The sequence below is a fragment of the Mauremys mutica genome, chromosome 2 (genome assembly GCF_020497125.1).
Source record: "Mauremys mutica isolate MM-2020 ecotype Southern chromosome 2, ASM2049712v1, whole genome shotgun sequence".
In the NCBI taxonomy this organism is placed as follows: domain Eukaryota; kingdom Metazoa; phylum Chordata; order Testudines; family Geoemydidae; genus Mauremys; species Mauremys mutica.
In genome coordinates this window covers 236,661,015-236,688,868 of record NC_059073.1, presented here as the reverse complement: position 1 = coordinate 236,688,868, position 27,854 = coordinate 236,661,015, and the positions used below count along the sequence as shown (strand labels likewise).

The 27,854-nt window shown below is 45.7% G+C and overlaps 1 long non-coding RNA gene and 1 pseudogene across 1 annotated transcript; both read left to right on the top strand.

Annotated features, from left to right (window-relative positions):
* LOC123363990 overlaps positions 1–27,854 on the top strand; it is a 184,822-nt pseudogene that overhangs the window by 31,772 nt on the left and 125,196 nt on the right.
* On the top strand, positions 12,068–23,227 carry LOC123363997. Its single transcript, XR_006576961.1, has 3 exons — positions 12,068–12,207; positions 20,404–20,446; positions 23,089–23,227. It is a non-coding gene; the product is annotated as an uncharacterized LOC123363997 (long non-coding RNA).

Sequence of the window (27,854 nt, the reverse complement as noted above, 5' to 3'; positions counted from 1 at the left end):
TTGGCTCTCTCTCTCCCCCACGCACACGTGCTAGTCAAGCTTTAAATGTCCATATATTGTACTAATGACCCTGACCACACTGAGTTATGGTAAGAACATTTCACTTGCAAAAGCAAAAATAACGGAACCGTCTGTTCCCTTGCAGGAGATTGGCTGGTACGACGATCCTAAAAATGCCATAGTGGTTTTGTTAACCAGATTAGCTAGAGACGCTTCACAGATCAAAGGGGTATGTTTGTTTTTGTTTTTACGTTTTGCTTGCAACTGTGAATTGCAGTGTTGGCAAGGGGCGATTAAGTTATTTTGAAAAACGAGTTGGTAAATCTACTCTAGAGTCTCTGTGACACATTTAAATAGTCTTGGAAACAGTTTCACTAGTCCCAATTTATGACAATTAGTAAAGCTTCGGCAGATATTCTTACATATTCCATTTCCTTGCTGTAAGCGGTTAAGTAAACAACTTATTAACTTTAAAAATAAGCCATGTCCAAGGGCCAGTGTAAGCACTTCTGCACCACTTAAACTGCCTGATGGAGCAAAGTCGTCAGTGTATCAAGTGGCCCTAAAGCCCCACTTCGGTTGCTTGGAGAATAGAATCTTCCTATGATGAAAAGGTCTCGTAGTCGTTTCAGGTCAAATGAGAGTAAATAGGACTTTAGGAGGAGCTGTGTACAGGAAGTCATTAGAACTGAGCACAGGAGGGAGGAGTATGTACAGAACATTGTGTAGTGTGGGAGAATTGCATTGCAGTCAATACCCTGACCTCATGTTAACATGGGTAGATTTCTTCTTCCTAGCTCTGTCCACTGCACTTCATACACAGGAAGCCTGTTTATGTGGGCTTTCTGGGGTGAAGTGAGTTGTCATTAATACAGAGTATCAGTGATGGCAGAATCACGAGGGACTGTGTGACTTTGGGGAGTGGGTTAGGATAGGAGCCACTGAAAATCCTGCAGGTAAGTGGCAAATTCTGCAGAATTTGCCAGTCTCCCCTTTCCTCCCCACTGCACAACCCCGTCTAAAAAATTCTGAAGAAAAAAATCAGCCATACTTTTTTAAATTCACTCATGAGCAAAGAGTAATAAGTTTCCTAACTTATTCAATAGTTTAAAATAAAATTAAATTTCTACTTCACTTGTCTGGAAAAAAAATTCTTCCTCAGCTCCCGGATTCACTAGACTAACTACATCCTCAGGTTTCAGAGTAGCAGCCGTGTTAGTCTGTATCCACAAAAAGAACAGGAATCCTTGTGGCACCTTAGAGACTAACAAATTTATTTGAGCATAAGTTTTCGTGGGCTAAAGCCCACTTCATTGGATGCATAGAATGGAACTTACAGCAAGAAGATATTTATACATACAGAGAACATGAAATGGTGGAAGCATCCATACCAACTGTAAGTTTTTCTTTTTTTTTTCTCCTGCTGATGATACCTCAGGGGTTCTCAAACTGGGGGTCAGGACCCCTCAGGGGGGGTCACAAGATTATTACATGGAGGGTTGCGAGCTGTCACTCTCCACCCCAAACCCCGTTTTGTCTCCAGCATTTATAATGGTGTTTTTAATTTATAATGGAGGTTACACTCAGAGACTTGCTACGTGAAAGGGGTCACCAGGACAGAAGTTTAAGAACCACTGTGATAGCTCATCTCAATTGATTGGCCTCTTACAGTTGGTATGGCTACTTCCACCTTTTCATGTTCTCTGTATATATAAATATCTTCTTACTGTATGTTCCAGTCTGTGCATCCGATGAAGTGGGCTTTAGCCCACGAAAGCTTATGCTCAAATAAATTTGTTAGTCTCTAAGGGTATGTCTACACTACAAGAGTAGTTCGATTTAACTTAGGTCGAATTTGTGGATTCGACCTTATGAAGTCGAATTTGTGTATCCACACTAAGGATACTAATTCGACTTTGTGAGTCCACACTAACGGGGCAAGCGTCGACATTGGAAGCGGTGCATTCTGGGCAGCTATCCCACAGTTCCCGCAGTCCCCGCTTCCCATTGGAATGCTGGGTAGAGCCCCCAATGCCTGCTGGGGGAAAAATGTGTCGAGGGTGGTTTTGGGTAACTGCCGTCATTCAACCGTCACTCCCGCCCTCCCTCCCTGAAAGCGCCGGCGGGAAATCTGTTCGCGCACTTTTCTGGTCAGTGACAGCGCGGACGCCACAGCACTGCGAGCATGGAGCCCGCTGCGATCATCTCTGCACTTATGAACGTTGGCAACTCCTCGCACCTTATCGTCCACCTCTTCCACAGTCAGCTGCTGAGAAATCGAGCGAGGAGGCTCCGGCAGCGCTGTGAGGACATGAAGTGTGAGAGTGGCACAGACCTCTCACAAAGCACGGGATCCCGCGCCGCGGAGATCATGGTGGCAATGGGTCACGTTCATGCTATGGGACGGCGATTCTGGGCCCGGGAAACAAGCACGGACTGGTGGGACCGCATAGTGCTGCAGGTCTGGGATGAATCACAGTGGCTGCGAAACTTCAGGATGCGTAAGGGCACTTTCCTTGAACTGTGAGACTTGCTGGCCCCTGCCCTGAAGCGCCAGGACACCCGCATGCGAGCAGCCCTGAGTGTGCAGAAGCAAGTGGCCATAGCCCTCTGGAAACTTGCAACGCCAGACAGCTACCGGTCAGTAGCGAACCACTTTGGCGTGGGCAAATCTACCGTGGGGGTTGCTGTGATGCAAGTAGCCCACGCAATCGTTGACCTACTGCTCTCAAATGTAGTGACCCTGGGAAACGTCCAGGTCGTCATAGATGGCTTCGCCGCAATGGGATTCCCAAACTGCGGTGGGGCTATAGATGGCACTCACATCCCTATCCTGGGACCGGCCCACCAGGCCAGCCAGTATATTAACCGAAAGGGCTACTTTTCAATGGTGCTGCAAGCACTGGTGGACCATAGGGGACGTTTTACCAACATCTATGTTGGGTGGCCGGGCAAGGTTCATGACGCGCGTGTTTTCAGGAACTCTGCTCTGTTTAGACGCCTGCAGGAAGGTAGTTTCTTCCCGAACCACAAAATAACTGTTGGGGATGTGGAGATGCCTACAGTGATCCTTGGGGACCCAGCCTACCCGCTAATGCCCTGGCTCATGAAGCGCTATACAGGTGCCCTGGACAGTAACAAGGAGCTCTTCAACTACCGGCTGAGCAAGTGCAGAATGGTGGTGGAGTGTGCTTTTGGACGTCTCAAGGGGAGATGGAGGAGCTTACTGACTCGCTCGGATCTCAGTGAAACCAATATCCCCATTGTTATTGCAGCTTGCTGTGTGCTCCACAATCTCTGTGAGAGCAAGGGGGAGACCTTTATGGCGGGATGGGAGGTTGAGGCAAATCGCCTGGCTGCTGATTACGCTCAGCCAGACAGCCATGCGATTAGAAGAGCCCAGCGGGAAGCGCTGTGCATCCGGGAGGCTTTGAAAGCTAGGTTCCTCAGAGAGCAGGGTAACCTATGACTGTCCAGTCTCTTTACAGAGAAGCTGAACCTGCCCCTGTTTCACTTACTATTGACTTTTTTTCAGCAGTTACATACCCCGTTCACCAGGTTTCCCCCCTTCCAACAGACGTTTAAAAATAAAGTTATTGGAACATTTTTAATTCACAAAGTTTTCTTTACTAACGAATTTGCGTTAAAGGGTTCAAACAGGGATGCAGACTGTGGTGGGTACGGTGTGCAGTGATGTACAGATCGCTTCTACACTCGAGGACTGACAGGCTCCTGCTCCTACAGCGGTCTCTGGGGGGAGGACGGTTACAGGAGGGTGTGCAGGAAGGGGTGGGTTTGCAGGAAGGGGTGAGGGGTGTGTGGGAAGGGTGAGTAGGTGTAGGGGGATGATGGCTCTGGCTGGGGCTCAGGGCATCGGAGAGGTTCATGGCTAGGGTGGAAGGGCATGGTAAGGGCAGCCTGCCTTGCCATTTGTGGATGCCAGGCGCTCGGACCCTGGGGCAGCATACACCTCCCAGACTGACCTGGGGCAGCAGACACCTCCCAGAGTGACCCGGGTGCCTAGTGACTGCACTCTGTGTGTGACCTGCTGTTGATCCTGCCCCCATGTCTGTACCCTGGTAATGGTGGCTGTCCTATGCAATTAACAAACCCCTATCTCCCCTTCACACAAAGTCTTCTGCAAAGAAACATGACGGAAACAGTAATGAACAGCAAACTATTTTTAATACTCAACTACACAGTTGGGGGATGAAACTAGGATTTTGGATCGGGTGAGCCAGGAAGGGAAGCAATTCTCATACTTTAGGGAATGAGAGCTGTTTAGTACATAAGCGCTCTGCTGGGGTGGAGTGACAGTTTTCACGGCCCCTAGCGCCTCTCCTTCTTGTGATTTTGGGTGAGGGGGGGACAGGACTTTGTGGCGGGGGAGGGCGGTTGCAGATACAGTTCAGGGGGGCTCTCTGCTCCTGCCTGCGGTCCTGCAGAACATCCACAAGGCGCCGGAGCATGTCCGTTTGCTCCCTCATTAGTCCAAGCAGCGTTTGAGTCGCCTGCTGGTCTTCCTGCCGCCACCTGTCCTCCCGTTCGCTGTGTGAGCGCTGCTGCTGAGAGAGGGTCTCCCTCCACTGGCTCTGCTGGGCCGCCTCGGCTCTGGAGCAGGCCATCAGTTCAGCGAACATCTCGTCCCGAGTCTTTTTCTTTCGCCGCCTAATCTGCGCCAGCCTCTGTGAGGGGGATGCCGGGGCAGTTCGGGAAACAGCCGCAGCTGTGTGATGGGAAAAAGGAAGTGATTTCCTTGCAAAGATACATGTTTGCGAACACTGAACACAGTCTACTCAGTTTCTGTGAACAAGACCATACAGGGCACCTAATCTCATGTGCTCTCAGGACAAGTTTGAATTTTCGGCATTCGCTTTCATTGCCTGGGGTCTTGCACTGGAGATTGGACAAGCGGGGCAGGACAGCAGAATCTGTGTAGCAGCCAGGCCTGGTAAGCCGTAAACTTTAGGCTGCTTAAAAGTTAATGGATAGCAGTGGCCTCCTGCTGCAGGCAATCTGGAAAGCATAAAGTCTGACCCTGTTCCAGCCCCTTGTGGCTGTCCCCAGGAAAGATCCCTGTATGCTTTCCCTCTGCAGCCTCCAACACGTGGCTGTTAAACGACGGTCATTGTTATGCAAAGGAAAAGTCAAGCATTCACAATAGTAACATTACATTAATTCCCCTAATTAGATGCAGCAGTCGCCGAGCGAGATCACCCTGAGGCGGGTCACTAGGACAGACAGAGAGCGAATGCTGCGTGAATCCCTGCACAGACCAGGGCCCTATGCTGCCATGCTGGTGGAGGCAATGCTCCCACTGTACCTCAGGATGGCCTGGCGCGGAAGAGTGTGCTTCCATGGAGCACCCAATAAGGCACCTCTCCCCAGGAACCTCCTGCGTAGGCTTTTCGAGTACCTGTACGAGAGCTTCGTGGAAGTGTCCCAGGAGGATTTCTATTCGATCGCTATATGTATTGACCTTCTTTTCGTATAGTTTTTATTCCTGATTTTAAAAAAATAAATGTTTATATGTTTATAGCACTTACCGACTGATCCTTCCCCTGATTCAGAGTCCGGGTTAACGGCCGGGGAGGGTTGGTAGGGGATCTCTGTGAGGGTGATGAAGAGATCCTGGCTGTCGGGAAAATCAGTATTGTAAGCGCTGTCGCCTGCCTCGTCCTCCACAAACCCTTCCTCATCTTCCCCATCCGCGAACATCGCCGAGAAACTGCCCCTTGACACTATCCCATCCTCAGAGTCCACGGTCACTGGTGGGGCAGTGGTGGCATACCCACCGAGAATGGCATGCAGTGCCTCATAGAAGCGGCATGTCTGGGGCTGGGCTCCGGAGCGTCCGTTTGCTGCTTTGATTTTTTGGTAGCCTTGTCTCAGGTCCTTGATTTTCACGCGGCACTGCGTTGCATCCCGACTGTATCCTCTGAGTGCCATGGCTTTGGAGACCTTCTCGTAGGTCTTTGCATTCCATTTTTTGGAGCGCAGCTCCGAAAGCATAGACTCATCGCCCCACACAGCGATCAGATCCAAGACTTCCCGGTCAGTCCATGCTGGGGCCCTCTTTCTACTCTGAGATTGCATGGACCCCTCTGCTGGAGAGCTCTGCATTGCTGCTGGTGCTGCTGAGCTCGTCCCGATGTCCAACCAGGAACTGAGATTCAAAATGGCCAGACAGGAAAAGGAATTCAAATTTTCCCGGGGCTTTTCCTGTGTGGCTGGTCAGAGCATCCGAGCTCGTACTGCTGTCCAGAGCGTCAACACAGTGGTGCACTGTGGGATAGCTCCCGGAGCTACTAAGGTCGATTTCCGTCCACACATAGGCTTACTCGACATAGCCATGTCGAATTTAGCGCTACTCCCCTTGTCGGGGTGGAGTACCGAATTCGAACTAAAGAGCCCTCTAGGTCGAACTAATTAGCTTCCTGGTGTGGACGGGTGCACGGTTAAATCGAATTAACGCTGCTAAATTCGACATAAACTCCTAGTGTAGACCAGGCCTAAGATGCCACAAATACACTAGATCCTCAGACTCACTAGATTTCATGCTCCCTCCCATCTCCTCTTTACTGCCCAGCACAGAGTGGGAATCAATGAAATATTTGACTGAATGTACAATTACTTGAATCTTTAAAAACTGCAACTTAATTCTTGAGGATAAGGTCCATCATCCCAGCTGTCAAGGTAAAACAGGTGCATGAGATCTAAACTATAAAAAAGCTTAATAGATCAAAATGAACATGAGAACACTGCATTCTCCAGAGCAGTGGTTCTCAACCGGCTACGAGCAGGTTTAAGGGGGTCCGCCAAGCAGGGCCAGTATTAGACTCTCTGGGGCCAAAGGCAGAAAACCAAAGCCCCACCTCATGGGGCTGACGCCCAGGGCCCTGAGCCCCACCACATGGGGATGAAGCCAAAACCTGAACAATGTAGCTTCATGGAGGGCCCTGTGATGTGAGGCCCCAGGCAATTGCCCTGCTTGCTACCCCGTAATGCTGGCCCTGGCTTTTATATTCAGAAAACCAGTTATTGTGGCACAGATGGGCCATGAAGTTTCTATAGCATGTTGAGGGACGGGGGAGGCTCAGAAAGAAAAAGGGTGAGAACCCCTGCTCTGGAGAACGAAGAAATATCAGTGAGTGAGAAACAAGGTGGGTGAGGTAATATCTTGTATTGGATAAACTTCTGTTGGTGAGAGAGAGAAGCTTTCGAGCTCACACAGAGCTCTTCTTTAGGTCTTCTTCACCAAGAGAAGTTGGTCCAATAAAAGATATTACCTCACCTACCTTCTCTCTCCAATAGCCTGGAACCAACACGGCTACTGCTAAGTAAATGGGCAGCCATGTTTTGTGCTAGCTGAAGTCTCAAAGTGATCTTTATGTGTAAGCCCCAGAGTATATGGCAATAATTCATCTTGTCATTGCTTTGGTTTTATAATTTTATTATAAACACAAAAGTCTCTGAGGGCAGGAAAACCTCTAGCTAGCAAAGAAAGTATCATACTTCCCACCCAAGGTTTTCTTGGTTTGTCCACAGTGCGATATTTGAAAGATGGATTGTTTCCAAAAAACTTTCCATTTCATCTGCAGGCATGAGTAGAGCTGGCCAACATGTTTTCAGTGAATGGTATTTTTGCTGAAATATGTATTTTTAGGGGCCCCAAATCTATTCATGAATTCAGGTAAAATTTGACTAATAGTCAAAAGAGATAGGAAGGGAGATTTGTTTTAAGTCATAAATGGTCAAAATGAAACATTTAAAATATGCTATTGTTACTTTTGTTTTGAAATGGCATTTCATTTTCTAATTTCCTCAAATAAAAAAGAGGAGAAAAACACTGCAAAATGGCCAAATCAATACAAAAAAATTGTGTGGGGAAGAGCAGGGTCAGTTTTTAGTCAACCAAAATGTTTGGTCAATTTGAAAGTATTATTTTTTATTCGACTGCCCCCGCTCCAAAAAATAGTTTTAGATCTAATCAAATCAATCCCCCTCCCCCCCCGGCCCGATTTTCCAGTTTGGCCCCCAGCTGGAAAATCCGCTGTTTGCTCAGCTGAGCCATGAGTATTGTCACAGTTTACACGGATCCCATGTGCCAATCATCACTTTTACATTTCTTGATGACATGGATATGCAGATCCTCAGGGAGAGAAGAGCTCTTTGGTGTGAACGCTCATTTCCTGCTGCTAACACTGCTGAAAACAAAGTGCCTAATTAAAGGAACCTGCAGCTTCCATTATCTTCAGCTGATGTTCAGCACCTATGAAAATCAGGCCCTAGGTGCCTTAAGCTGGGCACCAAATAACTGAAATGCCCCAAATTAGAGGCTGTTGGCTCTTCATGATTTCTGTGCCTTGTTGTGGCACAGGAGGACCCTGATATTTTTTTGTCAAATTGAGCCCATGTGACCACATTTTCATCAGGCTTCCAGAACCTAACACACAGCTAGGGGTATTTGCATATGTAATTGTCCATATGGGTTTTTCCATATATAATTGTCCATTTTAAATGCACAACATTTATGATTCTTCTCCATCTGAATATTTGATCCTGAGTGAACAATGATTTCATACATTTGATCTCTACTTTGTGTGTCAAGAATTAACTCTAACTTTGGACTCTTTTGCTTTTAATAGGCTACTGGTTGCCGACTTGGCTTGTTCACTAAGAACGCCTCTACCCTTCTGTCCGCCATCATTATTGCCTTTGTATATGACTGGCGATTAACTTTGCTTATTCTGGCCTGCGTTCCTTTCTTTATTTCTGCAAGTGCTATTTGACTGAGCTCTGTGGCTGGTCATGCATCAAAAGATCAAAACGCTTTGGAAGAGGCCGGAAGAGTAAGATCTCCAATATAAACTAAATGGGTATAATGTTATATCGTTTTAAGGACAACATTGTCAGTGATGATTTTCTACAGAAATTACTCTGAAAATACATTAAATAAAACAGTGATAAAGAGAGACATTCTATTATAGTGGGATGCTAGCTCCACTCTAGTTAAGGTTGAGGATGACTTTTCTTATTGCTTTAAAATCCACACAGTTACTCATATTGCCTTGAAATTCAATGGCAAAACAATTATGTTAACACAAAGTTAAGGTTGCTTGGTGGCATGTCGTCCCCTTTGTGAATCTTGAGTTGAGCAAAACTCAAAGTTCTGAACATCAGGAATTCCCCAATGCTTTCAATAATTCCCCAGTGCTCCCTGTTAACACACATACCTTTACTCTGCCAGCCCCACAGTTGCTGAAATGTTCAGGCTCTTCACTTTCTTCTCCAGTCCATTCAATGTCACCCACAGGATTCCATCTATGAAAGGACAAAAAAGGGGTAGGGGAAGGTTGACCACGCTAGGTTCCCTCTAGCCTCTTTCAGCTATGCCTCACTGTGCATGTACTCTCAGTGACCCTTGGCAGTATAAGAATTCAGAAGGTTCCAGATTGTGGTGTACACTTACCAACTCCCCAGAAAGAATATCAGATGTACAGTGTGAGAACCGCTTCACAGCCTTGTATAGCTCCCATGCCCTGATGGTACATCTCAGCTGGTAGGTGATTCCCAGGTCTCATAGACATACCCATGCTAGCTCTGCTTGAGCTAGTGCACTAAGAAGAGCAGTGTAGCCAGGATGGTGGCTTGGGCAAGCCTCACAAGTAGTATGTGCCCAGGGGGTCTGGGTGGGTTTGTATTCATGCGGCTAGCTCAAGCCACTGCTCATGTACCCACTGTGCATAGTTAGGGTGGCATCTATGCGAGCTGGGACTCTCACCTCCCATCTTAAGTGTAGGGCTACTGTTACATACAGGATACCATCTCAACCTACACTTTCACTAGCCATCCTTAAAACATTAGAATCCTTTCAGATTCCACTTCACAGCTGGCAATATTGTTTGTAACTAAAGCCCCATGCCCTGTTACTGACATAACTGAGACATACTTCATCCTGCACACCTGCATCTCCTGCCTTTCCGCACACACACACACACACACACACATACACAGATCTCCTCATATCCCAGCCACAGCCCTGTCACACATCTCCAAGTCATCCACAGATCTCGCTAACACACCTACCAAGCAGAGCTAACTACTTCCTCCGCTCTTCAGTACAGGTCCATCTGCCACTGAGCTCACTCACTTTGCCTGGAGTGTGCATAGATAATAAATACTTAGCTTGCTCATATGGCAGCTCGCTACTGAAAATACTCTTTCTAATAGAGCCCCCGTGCCCTGCTAATGATATAAGGTACGCAATTCTGCACTGGACTGATGCACACAGGATCCTGGAGGTACATACCTAGCTCCTCCCTTTGTTCAGACATCAGAGGGGGGCAAACACAGAGTTCCTCCTGTCCTAAGCTCTGCTCTGCTCTTTCACATACCTCAGAGTGATCCACACGTCCTCACATCACCAACACACTTACCAAGCAGGCCCAACTACTGTCTCCACCATTTAGTGTAGGCACACCTAGCATCCTGATTGCAACTGGAGTATATGCAAATAATTCCCATTGGCTACTGCCAGCTCTATGGAACAGACGGAACATGGGGTGGGCAGCCTTTTTTTTCTTTTTCTTTTCTTTCTTGTCCTGTAATATTGTTAGATGGAATCCCATGGGTGAGAGTGAATGGGCTGTAAAAGGAGGTGAAGACCTTGTGCATGTCAGCAGCTGCGGGATTGGCAGAGCAAAGGTAGGTGTGTGTTAACTGGGCACTGCGGAAAGAGGACAGAGGTAAGCTTGGATGCACAACCTGACTTGTGCATCTCCTGGTTATCAGTAGTTTGAATTTTGTTCCACACTGCATTCTGCAGGGGTACAATACCCCCAAGCAACCTTAACTCTGCATTTAACATTGATCTTTGCCATGGAATTTCCAAGGTTTTTTTTAAACAGGAAAAGCTCTGGTGGTGTTAGGAGGTAATGGCCATATAGGCAGTCGTACATATAGTGTTCCACAATTAGCATACTGAGCCAGCTGCACCCCCTGACACACACATTCATCAGCTGTGCCTCACCAGGCCTCCTTCAGCAAACCTCCCCCGCCATGCCTCTGACCCTTTCACTGCATTCCCCCGTCCCCACAACCATACAGAGGCCTCCCTACTACAAGCAGGGAACACATCTCCCTGAAATGTTCACTCCCTGTGTACTAACTTTTCCTTTCCTGTCACTTCCTCCCTTCTCTAATCTGACTCCCATGCAGTGCCTGGGGTGAAGGACAGCTGTGTTCCAGTGGCATAGTGTTCCTGGTCGTGTTCCAGAATGGCTAGAGGGTGGAGTTTATAGCAGGCTGGTGGGAGAAATCCCAGATAGGGTTTGTGTTCCAAAACACAGACAATTTTATGTTTGAGAGAAAAATCCTCTGACCCCTTTCCGATAGATGTACCCCATCTCCAAGAACAGTGAGGTGTCAGAGCTTGTAATGGTTTCTGGTCAGCCATGAACCCTCCAATTTCCCCATCAATGTGTATCCAGTAGCTTTCCTGTAGTGTTGGGGTGCATTGACAGAGCTGGGAAATGCAACGGGTCAGGTGCATTGGTAGAACTGGGGTATAGGAAGGTTGGGGTACACTGGAAGGGCTGGGGCTGCAGGAAAGTTGGGGTGCATGAGGGGTTGGGGTGCAAAGACAGCTGTGGGATGCAGAGGGTTAGGATGCCAAGACCAAGCTGGGGGTTGGGGTGCAGGAAGGTTGAGGTGCAGGATGGTTTGTTTATTGGCAGAGAGGACACAGCGAGTTGCGGTGCAGGGCTGGGGTGCACTGGCAGAGCTGGGGGGGGTGGGTACAAGTGTTGGCAAACCACGCTGTCCCTGCATTGAACCTTGGTATTGTTCCTCTCATAGTACGGTACAGTAGGTACACTCTGTTATGCAAGTCTTAGTTACACGGAAGACACAAGACAATGGCCCATTGAGGAAAGCCAGCCTTAACCAATTAGTAGGAAATAAACAAGTATATCAATCATGTAGTAATGAGTAACCTGTTTGATATCAATCATGTAGTAATGAGTAACCTGTATGTAAGAAAAGAGAATAAAAGAAACGGTCCGGGGCTTTTCCTAGGACGTCTCTCTGCAGCACCGTCTCTGTTTCCCGTTACTACATCTGGTGACCCTGACGTGATCCAGACACAAGACCCCCGACTCATCGGCTGGCTTAGCCTTGGTGCACCACAGCGCAACGCGCTCCCTCGTGAGTATGGGGGGGGACTTATCCATTGAGCAAAAAGATCATGCAAAAGAGTTATTGAAACTTATCAAACAGGACGGGTTTACTGCAGTATCGTTACGACACTTAGTGGAATTGCTCCGAGCAATTGAGTACAAGTGCCCATGGTACTCGAACCGAGGCTCCCTAGACCACTCCGATTGGATAAAGATCGGGGAGGCATTATTTCGGGAACCTCGGGCCGAGATCCAACATATTCTGTTATGGCAGCACTGTTCAGCTGCGGTGGGGAGATTACGAAAAGAGGCGTCGCCCTCCGCACCTCCCTTGCTCTCGGTGGAGGCACCTCCAGCATATCCCCGAGTGCTCCCACCGGCCCCTTCCTTAGCACCAAAAACTTCTACACCAGTGGTGGACACCCTGGGGCAGAAGTCTCTTCATCAGGGCGCTGTTTGCGCCGCCCTTGCGGCGGCGCGAGCAAGCGGACAAGACCCCTTATTGGAACAATGGGAGGGAGAAGTCCCTTTGGTGTTTCCTCTGTCTTATGACCCTCCCAATGAGGCAGGTGAGGTGGTAGCTCGGCACTCCACCCTCCCGTACTCAATTCTTCGGGAGCTTAACAAAGCAGTACGTGAGTCAGGGCTGCGTTCCACTTATGTGCAGGGTATGATAGAAGGGATCGCCAATAGTTATACTATGATCCCGGAGGACTGGAAACATCTATTTCGTATGATCCTTTCCCCTGCACAATACGTGGTATGGGATAATGAGTTTAAATTGGCAGCCCTAGCACTCGGTAACGCGCAGAATACTGCTGAGCAAATATATGGGACAGGAGCTTTTGCCACCATGGAACAACAATCTATATTGCCCATGGAATCTTTTCACCGCACGGCAATGTGCATTCAGAGAGCCTTTCGGCGGGTTCCGGCCTCCGGTAAGCCCCTTCGATCATTCACAAATGTTAAACAGCAAGCTACGGAACCTTATCATCATTTCGTTGATCGCCTCAAAGAGGCTGTTCAACGCCAAATTGACAATCCGGACGCTCAGGTGGAACTCCTTATACGCTTAGCATATGAGCAGTCCAATGCTGATTGTCGGAAAATTCTCCAAACTATCATTCACCGCCCTAATTACACACTCGCTGATATGTTGCAGGCATGTGCCGAAGTAGGCACTCAGACCCACGCTATGGCACTGTTGGCGGGAGCAATCCGTCAAGGTAACAAACCTACGGGTAACTGCTTTAACTGTCAGCGACCCAGACACTTTAAAAAGGAGTGCCGAGCCCCAGGCGGTGGTGCTTATAAGGGCAGAGCTAACACAACCGGGGGCCGTCCTACTAAAAAGTGCCCAAAATGTAACAAAGGATATCATTGGGCCAATCAATGTCGCTCCTCGACTTCAGCTAATTCGGGAAACTTTCAACCGGGCCCCCCTTCAGCCCCGGTTTAAAGGAGGGAGCCCTGCCTGCCATGGCCGCTCAACCGGCCACAAAAGGCAGTGCTGGTTTGGATCTTATCAATGCAGTAGATATGCAATCCCCTCTTCCTGGTGACGTACTCCTCATGCCTACTCAGTGTCAAAGTTAGACTCAGGACTCACAGTTTGTCAGACCACTCTGTTTTATTAGCACAGCGCTTCTGCTAATAACACCCAGATAATGTGAGCCCCATGCAAGACACAAACTATCTTATTTATACAGATAAAAGGATGAGAAACTTAACAAGATAACAAAGGAAGCAGAATCAGATAAGTTTACCTGGGTTAGGCATGCATATTTTATTCCCTTACTAACTACTACCCATCTTCTGTTAATGTTTTGCCATTAGCACCATTGTTTATGCCTAATGTTTCTTTTCCTGGCACCTGTATTTCAACATTTCTTATTTCTGCTTAAAGGTACATACAACATTTCTTTAATCCATTCTTATTTTTACAATATAATTTATTCTACTTTCACAATCCCTCCTTTTGGTCAAGCTTACGCCATGACCAAAATTTTACTGGGTTTTACACATTAACCGTTTTTTTTTTAATCTCTTTGTTCATTAGCAATATTTAAAATTATTGTATTAGCACTCTGTTCTGGGGCAGTTACCTGAGTAGCATGCCTTATACAATTTTGGGTACAACAGGAGACTAACTGAAAACATACAAAAATTATTAGGATTTCAAACAGGATAGTTAGGGCTTCCTGAAACAACCAGTTTCCTATACCACAGAATACTTAGCCACTTCCATAAAGAACTTGGCTTTTTATGGGGAATATATGCGATTTGTTCTAAGTGGCTAGCGTGATCTATTACCTTATTGGTATCGTCAGGTATAAACACACAACATTGTTTTTTTTTAATGAGAGCACAGGTCCCTCCTTTGGCCGCCAGCACTATGTACAATGCCTGACGTTTTTGGAGGGCCACCTGTCGGACCGCCCCTGTTTCTTTGGCCAGGGCTCTTAAAACTTTCTCCAGTTTTATTTGCCATTATTTTAACTACTTCTTTTAACCTCAGGAGCCTTTTTGCCCAGTGTATTACTCCCCCAAGTGGGTTAAAGGAACTGCCAATAGTCTCTTCCCAGGTGTCATTACTGTTCCATATTGTATTAAACGGACGAGGTCCTCCAGTGAAGTCTGGGGAATTGAGTGGGATAGCCAGGACAGGAACATCAGTTTGACAGTGGGCTGGGATGTGGCTGCAGACCCAGCATTTAGAAATATTAAGGGTCTGAGCTATCCACACTTGCTCCTGGATAAAAGAATTGTCATTGTGGACTCCCCCGACCTTCAGACACCAACAGCCGAGGAACAGGCACCACATGTTGGAGGCAGGGCCCTTCTGGTTCTGACAACCTCAACTGAGGGAACTGTAGTCAGTTTTATGTCCACCAGGCAGCAGGCGCTAGGCTCACTACTGCTTTTTCTTGGGCCTTGCTTTAGGTAGTCGTCTGCTTCTGGCAACCCTTACGAGAACGTAGATTGTAAGGTATTGCAGGCTGTTCCTCTACGTCATCTTCTGGAGTCAAAATTGACTCTGCGTGGTCCTGAGGTGATGATTGGTTCGCTGGGGTGGTGCATTCTTACACGGCAAAGCATGTATTCATGCTGCGGATGCCAGACAGTTTAACAGCAGTTTGGGTAGTAAGCAGTGCCTGATGATTCTTTGATACTCTTTAAGTCTTTTTGCTTCTTTTCTTGACTCTGGCTATAACAATGGCCTTCACACCTTATCTTTTCCTGATGCATTCATTCCTCATTCACACAAACAGATTGAGAATACAAACAGTAGTATTTTATATTGAGCAAAAAGGCATTGCAAATTAAACCTTGCTAAGTTTTACAATTAACCAAGACAATTTACATTGAGACCCAGGCCTTCAATGTTTCTCTAATTTACTTAACATAGACACAATAGAGAATCCTGTCTCTTACTACCTAAATCTTAAAACAAAGAGTTAGAGAGGGCCCAATTTGTAATGCATATGGGAAAACAGAATCTTATAGTCCCAGAGGGTCATTTCTTTCTGCTATTCAAAAAGGGTGGCTGGTAGGATGAAATCAAATTATACATTATAAAGTCCAGCTCCTACATATCCCCCTTTTGACACTAAGATTATCAATCGCCAGTGTCACTTCTTATGTAGTAAAATACTGGGAGGTGATTTGGGCCTGTGGCTTTAGCTTTGCATACATTTGTTTTATTTACCAGCATATTTTAAACATTTTAATTAAACACATACAATTTAAAACCAAAAACAATTAGGGGTAGTAACATTAGTATGCCAGTAGTTGTGGGAGACCATCCAGATAATATGAATGGTTCTGTTTCCCACATTGTTTTGTTTGTTTGTTTTTAGGAACTATGTTACCTTTTTAAACAGATAATGGGTAACTGTTTGCCATTTAATGCCAAGACTGATAGAGAACTCAGCTAAATTAGTGCTTACAGTAAGCTGAGACTTTTTGGTTGTGGCAAATAGTAAATGTGATTATTGGTAAACACAGTACTTACATTACATGTACATTTGTCTACTGGTGGGTTGCTAACACTTTTATTCTTTTAAAACACTTCTTTCCAAGAATTAACACACACATTGCCCGTTATACAATACTTTGGCCTAATTATTAATTGTATCCCACATACAGGATCCTAGTGAGATGCCTTTACTACAGGGCTTTGGAGCAACAGGCATGGATAAGCATACCCACTTTTGAGGAGTTCACTTGGTACAACCTCTAGTGTCCAATAGTTTCCCTTCCTCCCCAGCCCACTGGCTTGAGGTTTGAGGTAGCCAGAAGGATCCCAGGTGCAATCTGTGGAGTGGGCTAACTTTTCATTTTTTTTGCTTCCAGAGCCTGTTGGTGTGCAATTTTAACAACAATTTCTTCACTTAACAAATTATGTCTTACCGTACTGGAGACATACTGCATCCAGTTATATTGATAGGTATTAAACAATAATCTTTTCCTTTGATTTAACAGATGCATCAAAACCTTAATATTTTCTGATATTACCCAAAACATCTTATGTTCTAAATATCTGCATTTTAGTACATTTCATAGCTATTGCAGTATTTTTTTTTTTTAACTTATTTGTTTTTGTAATAGGTTGTTCTGTAGCTGGTATTAGCTTTTTCTGATTTTCTGAAAGACAAAAATAACATTTTTCTACCCCTTTCAGGGTGGCATTGATTGTTGCTTAAAATATTCCTTTCTTTTACAAATACCCTTGCTGATTGCAGGCAAAACAGAGGAATTACCCCCATATTTTCCTGTGGTTTTTTTGTTCTATAGGCAGGCCAGGTTTTAATGGGTTCTACTTTTTAAGAGTTATGGGGAAATTATTCCACTGTTGAGGTATACCACCTCATGAATTTAATAACTAAAGTTTTTCTTCTTATATAGCAGACCAAGTTTGTAATGTTTTTCCTGCTGTGTTAAGCTTTAAGTTTATTCACAGGTAATAGCTGAGAAGCATTATTACCATATTACCTTCAAGGTTTTTTTCAAAAATCATACACACTATACGTTGTTACAGGGGTACTTACTAACATTAAATTTATTTCAATGTTTAATATTAACAATAACATTTAGCATCAAATCTCTTAAAGGGATCTTGTTATACCATGTCTTTTATTTAGGCAATTTCTTCTGTGCTGGCAGTTTTTACCTTCCTTTATCAGTTAGGTAATTTGCATTAACACAGGCTTGGCTTGTGGATTCAAAGCCATTAGCAGAGCTCAGAGACTTTGTCTTAAAAGGGACACAATTAACTTCCACCAGAGTTTTAATTTCTTTCCACTTTCAACTCCTGCTTACAAAACACACAGAGATCTGAAAAAGAAAACAGTCTATTGCGGCTCTTTTTGGAGCCCTAATAGGATTTTAATTCAGTAGCATATTTCATTTGTATTTCTTTTACCCCTTTTTACAATATACACTGCACATGTCCTAGGGAAAAAGCACATTCCTTCTATATTACAACTTTTTTTTTTAAACATTAGCCATATCAATTTTTACATACGATGTAACTGTTTTTTTTTTCTTACAGAGTTTTCATGTACCCTTATCAAAAGTGACAGTCTGATTACACAGAGCCATTTTAAGGCTCAGTGTTTTTAACATTGCTTCTTTTTGTTTTGTGCACCTCACCTCTGCTGTTGCTTCAGAGGGGCACTGTTAAAATATTTTTTTTTTAATTCTTTCACTACAGCTCTTATCTGCTATTGTTACCAAAAAAAAACAAAAACAACCAACCAAACAAAAAGACTCCAGAATCTCTCCCTATTCTCCTGATTTTGACTGCCCTATTGCAGCCATGACTTGGTTTTTATTTAAAAAACATTTTAAATTTTATAAAGAATCAAGTTACCCCTTAAGGGTTAAATGCTAAATCCCAAAGCCAAACAACACTAATTACCTGTGTCTTGCAAAAAGGTCTGTCGGTTTTGCAACTTTGAATTAAGAGTCAAATGAATTTTTAGTGGCATTAAAAACAAAAACAAAACTAATTTATCTTACACCTACAAAACAGGAGTTTTACAAACCAGATGTGCTGGTTTAGATTCTTAGAACTTTACATATTTTCACAGACAACTAGATACATACACATTTTCTTTTCCTTAACATTCCTTTGCACTGCTTTGTTTTTACATAGCTCTATATATATTTGGATTATTTACAGGCATTCTTTTGGAAAAGGGCCCATTTTCCCTTCAGAATGGCTGCAAAGAAACCAAGAATTCTCTCTCTTTAACGTGGTCCTTTTTAACATTTTCACAAAGTTTAACTGCTTAATTCTCTCCAGCCCTTGTAGAGTTAACTTTTCACTCTCTTTCCTTAAATCACTCGTTTATCTCCCAAAATAACACCTTTATCACCTCAGATTTCACCATTTTAAGTATTGTTCCAGGGGTTCATGCCTGCACTTACTGCTTTTCTTACTCCTTACACTATGCCCTTAGGGCTTCCAACCTGTTTTTCAGTTTTTTTTTTTTTATCTGTTGCTTGCCTGCTTTTCTGGGCCCGATCCTGCTTTTTGTCCTTTTTACAATGAGATGGGAGTATTAAGGGGGTTGGATCGATCCGGGGTGGGTTTTTTTTGAGAACGGGGTAAAGGGGAGCGCTCGGTCTGGTGGTGGGAGAGGAGGCTTTTAATAAAGCTTTCAACTTATTATTTGAATATTTGAGAGAGGCGAGTTTTTTATTTTGTCCAGCTACGATTTGCCTCTTCCCACCACTGAATTAAACAATTAACCTCTTCTTTAGCCAATTTAGTTTTAGGTTGGCCGAGTCTGTCCTTTAAGACGTCCACTCGGTCTTTGTTCCAAGATTTTAACAGTGGCCACTGAGTTTTGGGATCCCCCTGAGTTAGCCTAGACCATTTTTCCAGAAATTTACAGGAGTCCGGACCCTTCTTACAGGAGTCTGGACCCATCCTAAATACATAAAATGAGCCGGCGTTCGTTTAGGGAACTGTCCCTACTTAGACATCTGGTTACCCATACAGGAGGACTTCACACACCAATCGCACAAGAAGGAAATTCGGGTTTGTCAGAGCAATGCCCAGTGCAACACACAAAAGGAGCCCACAGGCTACTGCCTCAATTGCCCTTGCTTTCACACCCAGGGATTTACCCAAAGTGTGGTGCGGCTGCAATTGTGCAGATTCCACTCACTCAGACCGCAGGGACAGGAACCCCTTGGTTGGCCGATCCCCGGACGGAGATGGCACCCAGACTCAAACACTCCACAGGAAGACGGATAGACACAGAGACAGAACAGTCCTCAGTCCGGACAAAACACAGAAATAATTACCTGACCAGATTCCTGATGTCAGATCCCGGGATCCCTACCAGAACAGAGTGGGAACCAACAGGTTCAATGGCGTAGACTTCACTGTGGTCGTGCACCTTTCCGTTCTGGTGGAGGACCGCTCGGGCCAAATGCCCAGGTGCCGGCTTCCACGGTCGTCCTACAAAAACAGTCAGGAATCACACAGCCCCAGTGAAGACGGTTGCCATCTCGGTGGAACCTCCAAATTGTCAAAGTTAGACTCAGGACTCACAGTTTGTCAGACCACTCTGTTTTATTAGCACAGCGCTTCTGCTAATAACACCCAGATAATGTGAGCCCCATGCAAGACACAAACTATCTTATTTATACAGATAAAAGGATGAGAAACTTAACAAGATAACAAAGGAAGCAGAATCAGATAAGTTTACCTGGGTTAGGCATGCATATTTTATTCCCTTACTAACTACTACCCATCTTCTGTTAATGTTTTGCCATTAGCACCATTGTTTATGCCTAATGTTTCTTTTCCTGGCACCTGTATTTCAACATTTCTTATTTCTGCTTAAAGGTACATACAACATTTCTTTAATCCATTCTTATTTTTACAATATAATTTATTCTACTTTCACATCAGCTTTCTGGTCCGCTTCCCCCGGATACATTTGGGTTGATTTTGCCTCGCTCATCTGCTAGTAGTCAGTCTATTATGATTGTGCCCGGAGTTATCGATTCTGATTACACCGGCATTATCTATGTTCAAATTTGGAGTCACCTTCCCCTCAAATTAAAGGCGGGGGATTCTTGGGCTCAACTGCTAATCTTACCTTACACAGCGCCGGCCGGACCCGGCCAGGCGAGTCGTGCCGGCGGATTTGGTTCTACTCGCGTTAATCTGGAGCAAGGTCCCCTTTTTCATCCACAGATTGCTGCGGTCTTACAACACATTCGAACCCACAAGCCGACCCGTAAGTATACCATCAACGGTAAGGAGCTCTATGGGTTGCTAGACACTGGAGCGGATGTTTCAGTAATTGCACAAAAGCATTGGGACCCTTCCTGGCCTTCTGAAATCTCCCCCTCAGTTTGGGGAGTGGGAGGCCCGCAATCTTCTCGACAGAGCACCAATTGGCTCTCAGTATGGGATAGTGAGGAAGGGCGAGAGGTTGCAAAAATTCGTCCGTGCATTTTGCCTCTGGGGACGAGACCTATTATCTCAACTGGGAGCCTCCCTAGTTGTGCCATGACACGTCAATGCTCTTCACACACTGCCCTCCCCCTGGAATGGAAAACCCACGTCCCAGTGTGGGTTGAACAATGGCCACTCCCTCAGGAAAAATTAATAGCCCTTAAAGAATTAGTTCAGGAACAGTTAACCGAGGGACATATTGAACCTACTACTAGCCCATATAGTACTCCGGTCTTTGTTATTAAGAAAAAATCTGGCCGCTGGCGATTATTACATGATCTCCGAGCTATAAACAAAATTTTGGAACCTATGGGAGCCCTTCAATGTGGGACCCCGAACCCGAATGTTATACCACACGATTATCAGTTAGCAATAATCGATCTTAAGGATTGTTTTTTCTCTATCCCTCTCCTCCCCCATGATCGAAAGTACTTTGCCTTTACTATCCCTGTTTTGAATAATAGTCAGCTAACAGAACGCTACCATTGGAAAGTTCTTCCCCAAGGTATGCTGAACAGTCCCACCCTCTGTCAATATTACGTGAGTCAGTCTCTATCACCTTTTCGCAAACGGTACCCTACGCTTAAGGTTTACCATTATATGGATGATATCCTCACAGCAGGACCAGAGCTCCCTCCCTTGTGGAAAACTGACCTGCAAAAGATGCTTCAGGAATACGGCCTTCAGATAGCCCCAGAAAAGGTACAATATTTAGAACCCTTTTTTTATCTAGGACATAAAATGATGGCCGCCTACTCCATTCCAATTATCCCGCAAATTGCTTTGGAAACCAACATTAATTACGTCACCCTTCAGCAAGTATTGGGCATTATAAATTGGGTACGCCCCTATTATCGCCTGGATACCAACATGTTAAGTCCTCTATTTGAAGCTCTTCGGCAGGGGCGTCACCCCTCCGATATCATTTCTCTCACAAAAACACAATTAGATGCCATTGCGCAGGTGAATCAATCTCTCGCAAAGGTTTGGGTGGATCGTGCCGTGGATAACGAGCCTCCACGTCTCGCTTGTCTTCAAGGGGTGACCCAGCCTTGTGCCGCTCTCTTTCAAGCACCCGAGGCTGGGACGGTACGAATCCTTGAATGGCTTTATCTCGCCCACACCCCAGCAAATACCCTTACTCCCCTTCCCTCCATGCTTGCTTCCCTAATTACAAAAGGGCGCCAACGTGCATTAGTGCTTTTTGCTATTGATCCAGCAGAAATAGTCCTTCCAATTCCCCTACATTTATGGCAAACCCTTTGTGAAACAACTCCTGAGGGTCAATGTGCGTGTGCAGGTTATACAGGAACCTTTACCTTTCACACCTTAAAGGACCCCCGTTTTGGCATGACACAGCGATTACCCCTTAGTTTTCGCTATTTACTCTCACCAACCCCGCTGCCAGATGTGCTTACAGTATTTACAGACGGAAGTCCACACCGTGGGGTTCTCTCTTGGCGTGACCCACTTACCACCCGCTGGTGTTCCTTGTTTACCCTACCCCAAAGCTCCGCCCAGCATGCTGAGCTGGCTGCAGTAATTTTGGCCTTTAATCGTTTTTCAATGCAGCCGTTTAATATTATTACTGATAGTTTATATGTAGCCAATGTTGTTTCAAATATTAGTGGCAGTTATGTATCACCGGCACTAGATAAAAATTTGCTAGCTTTGTTTTTAGCATTGCAACATCTCATTCATTCCCGTACCGATCAGTTTTTTATTGCTCATATCCGAAGCCACCAACCCTTCCCTGGCATGTTGACGGAAGGCAATGCCCAGGCGGATACCCAACTCCGGGCATTCTCTTGTACTCCTATAGAAAGTCATGCCCTACATCATCAAAATGCCAAGGCATTGGCTAAACAATTTCAGATCCCTCTTTCTGATGCTCGAGGTATTGTTCAACAATGTCCTCAATGCACCCTTAACCCACAGGGTCCTCCCATAGGGGTAAATCCCCGTGGTCTCGGAGCCAATCAACTTTGGCAGATGGATGTTACCCTTTTTCCCCCCTTCTCCCCTTGGAAATACCTGCACGTTGTCATCGACACATTTTCAGTCTACACTTGGGTAACAGCCCAAAAAGGGGAGGCTACCAAACATGTTTGCAATCACTTGATTCGCAGTTTTGCGGTAATGGGCAGCCCCGCTGAGTTGAAAACCGACAATGGCCCTGCTTACTGTTCCTCCGCCATGGCCGCATTTTGTGCCCGGTGGGGCATTCTCCACAAATTCGGCATTCCTTATAATTCCCGGGGTCAGGCCATTGTTGAAAGGGCTAACCGCACCCTAAAGGAGGCCCTCACTAAACAAAAACAAAAAGGAGGAGTGCCCCTATCCTTGCCAGATAAGGAAGAATGGCTGGCTCGTGTCTTGTTTACACTGAATCATTTAAATTTAACCTTGTTTAATAATCAGTTTTTATCTAGAGCCCAGCGCCATTATCGACAGACCGAGCCCCTTCCAGCGCCGAAGGTGATATATCGCAAGCTGCCAGGACCAGAGTGGAGCCTGCCCGTGCCGCTCATTACCTGGGGCCGGGGCTACGCAGCGGTGTCAACTGAAACCGGCCCTGTGTGGGTTCCCGCTCGCTTTGTGAAGCCGTGGAAAGATGGCCTGGCATCAGGGGCTAAAGAATCCCATTCCGGATTTCAGTCTGACCCTGACGGATAGGGTGGACAAGATTGACAAGGCCCGAAAGCGTGGCACACCCAACGCTGCCATAACTTGGGGACAGGTCAAAGCTTTATCGCGGCAGGCTGAACGTGTATTAGAACAAACTAAGGCGGATAAGACTACAGAAAACTATTTTCTTGCGCTAGTAGCCATCTTAAATGCTAATTCTCTTTGTTGGATTATGTACATTTGTGTGACCGTTCTGTGTTTGCCGCAAGGTGTTGCAACCCCTCTCCCTTCCACCAATGTGTGGGAGACATTTATTCACACTTTAAATCAGACATCCTTTTGTCTCTCCCAGCAAGTTACAGTGGGAGACATTTTAGGTACCTGTCTGATTCCTGTATGCCATAATCCTAATGATGTTGAAAATGCTACTTGGTTTTATTCCAATCTGGAGCCCAATTCCACCATTCATGGTTTGGGCTATGCTGGCTATCATAATTGGGGACCTCAAACACCTCGCAGACCAAGAAATGCGCTCGCCCTTCGCACCCCCTATGCTGCCACACATAACATAACCTGTGCCCGCATGACCAATTGTACTATGAGTAATTGTAAGCAGTTTCCTGCTCCAGCCTTGAATTGTTCTGCTGTGACAAATATCTCTTATATATACAAGCATGTACAGCTGCCAAATGGGTGGTTTTGGACATGCTCAGGATATACTTTCAATTATATGCCCGCCAATCTTAGTGATGGCACTTGTTGTTGCCTAAGCCGATTTGCGCTTATATTACCAACCAAAAGGCAGCTGTTAAATACTTCGCGAGTTAGTCGCAGCCTTCTTTTGGATGCTTCCTGTGATAGCCGTGTACATTTACTTTCAAAAACCGAGACTGTCGCTTTGGCTGTTTCTCTTGTCGGGGTCCCCGGGTTGGCCTCGGGAAACAGTATGCGAATTAATGGTTTGGCTTGCGCGGCCACTAAGGCTTTGAATGCGACATCTACCGCTATAGCCCTCCTTAATGATGAGCAGGAAGACATCCGCCATGGGGTGTTGCAAAATCGAGCGGCTATAGATTATTTACTTATGCTGCATCATTATGGGTGTGAAAAGATTAATGATATGTGTTGCTTTAATATTTCTGATCACCATCATTCAGTTGAAAATCAACTCAAGATTATTAAAAATTTAACAGATCAAATCAGATACAATCCAGACCCCCTCGCGGGATGGTGGGATTGGCTTTCCTCATGGCTTCCTAACATTGGGTGGTTGCATCAGCTTGTCACCTTTGGAGGACTCACTGTACTCTTGCTCGTGCTATTTTGCTGCGGCATTCAGTGTGTCCCCTCCTTTATTTCTCTCTTTATCAAGGGCTGTCCGTGGACCTACCCAGGGCCCCCTCGAAAGTATTAGTCATATTTAACAAAACAAAAAAGGGGGAGATGTGGGTACAAGTGTTGGCAAACCACGCTGTCCCTGCATTGAACCTTGGTATTGTTCCCCTCATAGTATGGTACAGTAGGTACACTCTGTTATGCAAGTCTTAGTTACACGGAAGACACAAGACAATGGCCCATTGAGGAAAGCCAGCCTTAACCAATTAGTAGGAAATAAACAAGTATATCAATCATGTAGTAATGAGTAACCTGTTTGATATCAATCATGTAGTAATGAGTAATCTGTATGTAAGAAAAGAGAATAAAAGAAACGGTCCGGGGCTTTTCCTAGGACGTCTCTCTGCAGCACCGTCTCTGTTTCCCGTTACTACAGGGGGGTCACATACCTTCATCACCTGAATCTCTTACCTCTCCTACCACACATTCCTAGTTACCCCAATCCCCCCTCCCAGCAGGGTTGCCAATTTTGATTGAACCTATTCCTGGAGGTTTCATGACATGCCACAATCTTTAAAGATTAATCTTTAATTCCTGAAAAATAACGAGGAGTCTGGTGGCTTTGTGGATACAGACTAACATGGCTACTCCTCTGATACTTTAATTCCTGGAGACTCCAGGACAATCCTGGAGGTTTGGCAACCCTATTTCCCAGAAAGTTTACACATCCAATTTTCCACCCAAATGCTCTGATTGCATTTCTCCCAAAATGAAATCAGCTCCTATGACTCTCACATTGTAGCAAGTTCAAAATTCCTTTTGACTCATGTGTGTGTGTGTGTGTAATTAACTTATCTTTAGCAGTGTTAATTGAAGGGTGAGTTCGCAGCCATCCAGTGGTTTGTGATTCATCTTCCAGTCCTTAGTATCTACCTGAATTCTAGCTCTACAGTTCTAGCTCTGTTTAAAAAAAAAACACCCACCACCTAGAAACTTTTTTTTTTAAATGGCTGTTTTAGGCCTTATAACTCCAGAACGTCTGGCTCAACAGATGTCAGGTTTGGGTCACTAACCCTACCCTGCCATCTCCTGAGGTGCACCACTATAAATTGGTGAACCTTGTGGGGTGCAAGATACGTGTAGTGATCCAAATTTGGAGTTATTTGACCAACGGGTTCACGAGATGCCATTTCCCACCCAATAATCAGCTTTTCTAAAGGTTCGTTCTAGTAATGGTTTTTTGCCCACATCTAGAGATCAGACCATGGGTCTGATCCTGGCACAAGGGTCTCACTCACTTGAGGGTTCCCCCCAGAGAATACATGGCATCCACTAGCCACTTGGGGGAAGCAAGATTCAGAGCATTATTAGCAAGAGAGTTTGGCCATCCACTTAGGCTCTTGAGTAAAGGTCAAGCACTCCACAAGTTACATTGAGCACGTATGTAAAGCGAACCCCAAAGGATTTGTAGATAGAATATGGTCAAAGCAGCTGGATAGACTGAAGAGACGCACAGTGTTTTGTTCCTGAACTCCCCCAGCTAGAGATAGTTCAAGGACCCCCCTTTGCTGAAAACCTGGGAAAGCTTGGCTGGCATGTTGCTAAAATCTGTTACTATCAGGCTTTTATTTTGGAGGGGGGTGTAATGTCATCAAAGTATTTTTGTTTTAAAATAAATAGGTGTGCAAATGCTTGCTGGCAAGAGAGGAGCATTTTAGGGGATGGAGGAGTTAGGGGAATGGGGTGAGAGGGGTTTGGGGCTGCACGGAGAAAAGGGGGGATTATGGGGAGGGAGATAAATGGGGATGGGTGGTAGAGGAGGTTGGGTTTGGGGAATGGATTCTGGGAAGCAGACATGAGGGTTTGTTGCAGAGTGTCTGGGGGGAATAGGGGCAGCTCCACATTCTTCCTGTCTGTCCCCTTTGTGTGTGTGCTTGAATCTGGGGGACCCCCTAGCTCTCTAGGGGAGTCTTAGCCCCTCTCCCCACCCCCTGCATGTGAGGTAGAATTTTGGGGGAGGGGGGCGCTTGCCTCTCTGGGGGTGACTGAGCCCTGCACCAGACCCCGCTCTGTTCGCCAGGCTCTGAAGCTGCCTTGCCCAGCCGCGGGGATCTATCTGCCTTCCATGTCCCCTCTCCTGTGAGCCAGGGTCTGCAGTAGGCATTGCTTTCTGGGGACATCTAAGCCCCTCTCCCTACCTCCTCACATGAACTGGAATCTGGGATGCTTTGTCCCTCTAAGGGAGTCTGGCCCCCTCTCTCTGCCTCTCCCCATGTGAGCTTGGATCAGGGAAGTGCGGGTCCTGTGAGTGGGAAGCTTAGAACAGGCATGCTCAGAGCATGGCCCAAGAACACACTGCTGAGAGACGGGTGAGGAGCTGAGAATGGGCATGTCAGAAACTCTACAGTCCTGGGGAGGGGGAATGGGAAAACCCACTGGCATGAATGGAGCAGTTCATATGTCTCAGAGCTAGGTGACCAGGTGTCTCAATTTTATAGGGACTGTCCCGATATTCGGGGCTTTGTCTTACATAGGAGCCTATTACTCCCCACCCCTGTCCTGATTTTTCACACTTGCTATCTGGTCACCCTCCTCAGAGCTAGATTCTGGCTGAATTCAGGCTGGGTGTTCACTTTCAGCTGAGAACATCCCATTGAGATGAATGGGCCACTTCACAGCTCTCCGAGACTATTATGATGCTGATGGTTGTGTGGAGCTCCTCTGCTCCATTGGCCTTCTAATTTTATACAGCATTATAAATGAGCACCAGCTCTGCTCTGGCTAAGGTGGGGAAGCCCTTCCTGTTTAAAGGATGACTACTAAGCATGCTAAAATCTGTGTGTTTACACAGATTGTCTTGAAATTTGCTATGTGTCATGAAAGCGTAGGGTAGGGCGAGTGATCCAAAGATGGGGTCATTTGAGTATGGGGTTCCCCTCAGTCTCCAGCGGAAAAAATTAAGTTCACAGATTCTAGCAGCTTTGAAGTTCTACACCCACCCTGAGCAGAAATCTGAAAATGAAATGTAAACTTTTGTTTTGTTTTAATTTGGAGAAATTGACTCTGAGCACAGGCTCTCAAACTGTGTTTGAAAAGAAAATTAATTACAAGGGGTGATTGCAGTGTAAGAAATAAGTGGGAAGAAGGAGCTGTTTTGGGTCTAGAGCAAGGGATGGGGGCATAGGTGCTGACTCTGAGGGTGGAAAAAAATTGGTGGGTGCTTA